A 6,698-nucleotide genomic window follows, 5' to 3' on the forward strand; every position below is an offset into this window, starting at 1 on the left:
GCTACCATTGTGAAGTGTGCTATGTGAGGATCTCACTTTTTGAATTCCGTTTCCGGGTTTTGGGTTGTTCTCTGTTCACGTGTCTTGGTTATGTTCCCCCCACCGCCCTCCCATGCTTGGGTTTGTTGTTTCTTTTTGAGTTTTGGTATCCGCCTGTGTCCACTTGCTCATCACCCTCAGTCCATATAACTTTTTTTGGATCTCACTTTTTGGATTCCATTTCCGGGTTTTGGGTTGTTCTCTGTTCACGTGTCTTGTCTGTTTTGCACACCTGTCCTGAGTTGTCTGATTATGTCTGTGTGTATTTAAATGCCTGCGTTTCTGTTATTGTCGTTGGGTCCTCGTCATGTATATGTTTCAGGTTTTTGCTATGTCCAACAGTTTTTAATGAACTTGTGCTGGAAACACTTAAAGGCTACATCCAAGGTTTTGTTATCTTCAAATAAAGAAGTTTTTTTGCTACCACTGCTGCACTCAGGTCCTCTTGTCGTTTCCTGGAACCGCAACAGTAGGACCCAACCAAGATTAAACTGGCAGCAGTTTTTTCTCCTCTCGACGGCCTCTCTCGGGAGGTCCTCTGCTGGCTCCATGTACGTGTCAGCAGGTACTGCGGGTTCTTCGCTTAGCCCCAGAGAGGTCAATGAGTATTTCTGGGCTGCTCACGCCCTTTTGGACATGGCGCTCCGTCATCCGGGGTTGGTGAAACTCCGCTGGATGTGTGAGCTTCTGTGCGAGGCCCAGTGGGACGTTCACCGGTTGCGTTTCCGGCGCTGGGCACCGTTCCTTTCATCTCCGCCCTTCGAGTGGGCTGAGTCTGAAGTGCCTGTGGCTGAATCCGAGGTGTCCATGGCAGAACCCAGTGAGCCCACGGCAGAACCCAGTGAGCCCGTGGCTGAATCCGAGATATCCGCGGCAGAACCCAGTGAGCCCGCGGCAGAACCCAGTAAGCCCGCGGCAGAACCCAGTGAGCCCGCGGCAGAGTCCAGTGTGTCCGCGGCAGAGTCTGAGAAGTCAGCGGCTGTCCCCACCCCAGCGAATCAGCGGCTGTCCCCAGCAAGCCAGAGAGGTCAATGAGCATTTCTGGGCCACTTACGCCCTTTTGGACATGGCGCTCCGTCATCCGGGGTTGGTGAAACTCAGCTGGATGGGTGAGCTTCTGTGCGAGGCCCAGTGGGACGTTTACTGGTTGCGTTCCCGGCGCTGGGCCCCGTTCCTTTCATCTCCGCCCTCCGAGTGGGCTGAGTCCGAAGTGCCTGTGGCTGAATCCGAGGTGTCCACGGCAGAAACCAGTGAGCCCACGGCAGAACCCAGTGAGCCCGTGGATGAATCCGAGATGTCCGCGGCAGAACCCAGTGAGCCCGCGGCAGAACCCAGTGAGCCCGCGGCAGAACCCAGTGAGGCCGTGGCAGAACCCAGTGAGGCCGCGGCAGAACCCAGTGAGGCCCGTGGTTTTAGAGGAAACAATAAAAAAGTGCTCTTCTTTACTGGCCTACTAAAATGGCACATTCTGTTTTCATTTTTCACATTCCTGAGTGCACATTTAGCTGAAAAAACTCACTAAACAAATTCAAACTTATGATTCTCGTCTTTTAATGAGGCTGTATTTAAATGTTTCATCAAAGTTTCTGGCTTATGCAATTCTTTGCAATTCAGAAAATTATTTGGCAATAAATGTACAGTCATTTACAGTCATTGAATGTTTTGAAGTGTTTATTGATCAACCATCAAATCTAGGTAGATGTCAGGATTTGGGTTTTTGGTTTTCAGTTAGTTGCTTTATGTTTCAGTTGGTGTTTATTATTTTCTGTTATCTTGTAGTTTGGTTCATGTTTCCTTCTGCTCTTGTCTCATGTGTCTGTGTTTGTTTTCATTTTCATTCCCCCAGCTTAGTCATCTGGTTACCTGTCACGCCCATCTCCACCTGTGAGCAATTATAATCATGTCACCTGTCTCCACTTACCTGATTATCCTCAGCACTTTAAAACCCGGTCATTTCTCTCCATACCTCGCTGGTCCATTGTCTAAGGTTTGTTTGATGTCTACTGTTTGTTGTTTCACTACTGGTTGTTTGTTTTCCGTCCCGCTTGTCCCCGTTCCTGTGCATGTTGGTTTTAGTTTGTTCTTTAGTTTGTTTTGCTGCCACGTCAGCTCTTGTTTTGGTTTTTCTTTATTTAATAAATTATTTTGTTTAAGATGAGTCTGCACTCAGGGTTCGCTTCCTTCACCCCGCATCATGACAGTAGAGACATAGTCATCATATGAACACCACAATACAGTGAAATTTCTTATCGGCATCACTCCACAGGGTACAGCTTCATTCAATTCACATGCATGAGGGGCAGAACCTGTGACAAATAATTACTGAAAACTGTATTTTTGGATCATATTCTCCCTGGTGACTTAATTCTGGCAGAATGAGGTTTTGATATTGATGCAACTAGTGGGAGTATGATAGCACAGATCTCAGTTGTCCCCTCTTGATGTGGAAAAAAACAAGGCAAATAGCCCATGAAAAAATCCAAGTAGAGTGTGTCATTGGCTGTGTAAAATCAGCAAATGTAACATTGGTAGATATGATAGCATTGGCGTGCTGTGCATTGATTACCCTGTGTCCATTTGTGGTGGGTGTAGATTAGCTACAGTTTTTCTGAAAAGAAAGATAAGTGCTTGATTAATTTTTTTATTTTAGTTCTGCATTTTCTCACTGATTTCAGATGGATGATGACTGTGATCATGCAAGAAAGCCCTGTTGTAACAACCAACCTTATAATTGACGATATACAGCCCTCTAGTAGCACGTTGGCAAGAAAGCCTTTGTACATGCACATTTTGCTTAAAAGCCATGTTTAACTGCTGAATAAACTTACACATGAATTGTGAATTATATCTCAATATTTTCATTTATTTTACTTTGTATAAATATTTTTTGAGTAATTTATAGTTTGCAGGTCAAAAGGTTTTCTTTACGTAGTTAGCTTAATTGCTGTCTGCCTTCATCAACTGTCCTACATGTACATATTATTGTTTTTGTATTTATTTTTGTCAGTGAGGCCATCAGTGTGAGGATCTGGAATCTGCCCGCCCCATGGGCATTGCCTCTAACCTCCCTCTCCCCAGCTGTTGCAGATTCCAGTGACAAGCAGTTCCTGTATTTAAGCCTCCGGCTGGTTCCAGATCTTCGCTGGAGCATCACGCCATTTTGGTTAGAATCTCAGCCGCCAGGTTCTACTGCTTAAGCTCCCAAGCTACGTTTAACTTTGTTTTTTTGTGCTTTGCCCTTTGTCTCAGGTTATTGTTGCTGGACCATTGCCTATTGGGACTTACCTTTGTACTGCTCGGATTACCTTACCTGTTTGGACTTCGGGACACCTTACCACCTGGACTACTCCTGAAAAAACTCTGCTTCGCCTCTGGGCTTTGTTCACTCTTCGAAATCTGTAAAGAAAACAAACAATTACTCTTTGCACATCTCTGGAATTGTGGCCGATCAAAGATCTGTACCCGAGACTCACCTTGCTCCTTTCCTGTTTATCAGATCCTCCTGACCATTGCACTGTAAATATTGACACCTGTAAAATAATTATTTACCTTTAATCCTGTCTCCATGTCTGGTCTCTGCTCCGTTGTTATGGCTGCTACTCTGGTTTATGTGAATCAGAAGTAATGAATCAGCAGAACAATGATGAACTAGTTCCTCTTTGCGTAAACATATACTTCGTAGCTCTCTATGTACAATATTAGTTAACAAGATGATTATGTCATTCTTGAATTTATCAGAATTGATCATTCTGCAGAATCATGATGCACTATGTCTGTACACACAAATAATGGTAATTTTAGTGTCCCCCATGTAAAATTAGTTAACAGCATGTCCACGTATCCAAACAACACACAAAGTGCAAAAAACAAAAACCCAAAATCAACCAATCAACATAAACAAAAGTGCGTTATACATTAGCATTTAGAAGAAAACTTACAATTTTGAGTTATTGAGCAAAGCAATAGCTGATGCTATGAAGGAAATTCTATGTCTCTTGGTCTTCACAGCAGTTATTTTATACCGACGACCAGAAGGAAGCAGCAGAAAATCTTTCTCAGCACCTGCCTGTTATACAAGTCCACAAGCTGGATCTGAGTCCTTCCTGAAATCTTACCAGCCACTTTAACTAGATTGCCCAACCTTGTTTTGTTGACCAGAGACAGATTGCCGTACCATGCAATAATACAAAACAATAAAACAGAGTCAATAAAACGTTTGTAAAGCAATGTCATCATTTCAGATGAAACATTCAGATGAGTACTTAATTTCTCATTGCACAGAGGAAAATGCAAGTACATCCAAACCTGTGAACACTAAAGTTCTGGCTAGTTGTTATCTAAAAAGTCGATATGTGAAGATGCAAGAAGATTTTAATTCTCTTTTATTTATCTTAAAAAATACCTGCAATACAATACAAAGATATACTTGTGTAAAGTAATTTTGATTTTGAATAACTATACATCTGCATATAACATTTCACTGTCAACAAAAAAAAGTACTAGTAATTCACATACATTTATGCAGAACGAGAGTATAAGAAAGTACACAAGTATGCGACCAACTGATGCTTCAGTACTGAAACCATAAAAATAAAATGATAGCCAGCCAAAGAAAGTGAATCTGTTCGGGATTTGATTTTGGGTCTTCTACTTCAAAGATGGGGCTTATACCACAAGCCCAATGACATGGTCTTGAAGATATGCCTACTGAAGCCATGCTATAGCCACTACTCCAGTCCTTAGGCATCTTTCAATAAATGTATTGTTTTGCCAAAATAAATGGTGGATTTGCTTTCTGTTTGTTATATTGGTTAAAAGTATAGTTTAATAAGTTATTGAGGGGAAACATCTTTCTGTACAAAATTATCTGGTTGTGTGGTGAGGGTGGTTTTTCTGGGGTTTGTGTTTGTGTTGTGAGTACTTCCTGGTAGGCGTGGCCAGACAACTGATTGACGTCTCGTCAACCCTCCTTCCTCACCTGCAAGTGATCTGACTAATGGCAAGGACAGGTGTATTTAAGGCGGTGGCAGAGACCAGACCAGCGCTGGAGCATTACCTGCTTGTGGTAAAGTCGCTGAGCCTCTGTACTAATAAGATTTGTTATTCCGAGTTTGACTAACTCTGTCTCGCTGTGTGCCTCAGGAATTACCTTCTGCCTCGTGGATCCAGTCTGGTTTTCGTTTTCCCTGAGACCTCTGCTAACGCCTCCCGTGCCTGTCTGTCTGCTTCACTATACCCTCTGGAAGGAATACTCACCACTGGAAGGATTCTCACCCTGGAAGGATTCTCACCCTGGAACCCGAACTCACCACTGCTTGCTTCTCCAAGTGTTGGACCCGCCGCCCTGTCGTAAGGACTTTAAATTCCAACCATTACTTGCCCTTCGTAGGTTCCTTGTGTTTTCACTCCGCCATACTTACCGTGTGTTTCGCTTTTTCAGATCCCGACGTTCATCCTGTAAATTATCTTTCCTGCACTGTAAATAAATCACTTCCCGGTACACTCCTAGTTTCCTGTGTCTGTTTGCTGCCGGACTGCTCCAAAAATCTTCCCTGGTTTATGACAGGTTGTCTTTTGAGTTTCTGTGTTCTTCATGTCTGATCACTATTCACCGCCCCAGTAACTTTCCGGTCACGCTTGCCACACCCACCACACCTGCTCCTTGTCATGTCCACTGCTGCAACCCATCTTCATCTCTCCCTCAGCCTTTAAAACCGGTCTCTGTCTCTCCATTCTCCACTGGGTCATTCCTTTCCTTTTGCCATGGTTTTTGTCTTTCTTGTGTCTCGCCATTTTGGATTTTGTTATTGTTTGTTTCTGCTACCACGCTAGCCTTTTGTTTTGCTTATATTTCATTTTAATAAATTAGTTTCATTTAAAAGATGAGTCTGCGTTCTGGGTTCACCTCTGTCTCCCCCCCTTCTGACAGAGTTGGTGCAATGATAGGTATGTAGAAGCCATCAATGGCACCTACAGTGTGGGAGACTCTACTTGTCCTCAAAATAGGCTGCCATTTCTCTAAACCTACCTGCAGTTTGAAATTGGATCAGTTCTGGCAAAAACAAGTTCTTTGCTGCAGCACAAAACTCCTGGATACACATGCAGACAGTTGTGATAATTACACTAAAAAGATGTCTAATGCTCCTGTACTCAGAGCCCATAGCAAGCTTCCACAGTGCTATAGCCACTCTCTTCTTTAACATCATACATCTGCAGAAACTCCTGTCTAGGTGCTCCAATGCAGGATGTGATTTTCTGTATAGGTAGCTCAAAGTTTCCTCTGACATCCTAAAGATCTGCACTAATTGTGCATCTGTAAAGCAGAGAACAATAATGTCCCACGACTTGGTGGATCAGTTGAAGGTACAAACCAACAATTTGCAGCAGCAGCACATTTAGAAGAGTGCCATCTGAGGAAAAAGTACATGTCATACACATTATAATATCCTTTAGCCTTAACTTGAATTGATTACAGTTTTGGCCATGACTTCTGTTGTGAAAGGTGAAAATGGTGGAAACAAGACGAGTCACAAACCTGACCCAGTGAGACCTCACAGTGAGGAAACTCAGGCCCTATCTGGTCAGGAGGGGGAGAGCAACCCTCCATATCAAGATAACATCACCCAGCCTGCTGTGACCGGGGAGGATGGTCAAGACTT

General features: G+C 43.5%; 1 long non-coding RNA gene across 2 annotated transcripts; it reads left to right on the forward strand.

Annotated features, from left to right (window-relative positions):
• Positions 1 to 1,957: 1,957 nt before the first annotated feature.
• On the forward strand, positions 1,958 to 5,765 carry LOC119617963. 2 transcript variants are annotated; one of them, XR_005234465.1, is made up of 4 exons: positions 1,965 to 2,026; positions 3,047 to 3,202; positions 3,289 to 5,388; positions 5,480 to 5,765. It is a non-coding gene; the product is annotated as an uncharacterized LOC119617963 (long non-coding RNA). The 2 variants fall into 2 exon arrangements; XR_005234464.1 differs by having other exon boundaries at positions 1,958 to 3,202.
• Positions 5,766 to 6,698: the final 933 nt, after the last annotated feature.

The sequence above is a fragment of the Kryptolebias marmoratus genome, linkage group LG19 (genome assembly GCF_001649575.2).
Source record: "Kryptolebias marmoratus isolate JLee-2015 linkage group LG19, ASM164957v2, whole genome shotgun sequence".
NCBI lineage: Eukaryota > Metazoa > Chordata > Actinopteri > Cyprinodontiformes > Rivulidae > Kryptolebias > Kryptolebias marmoratus.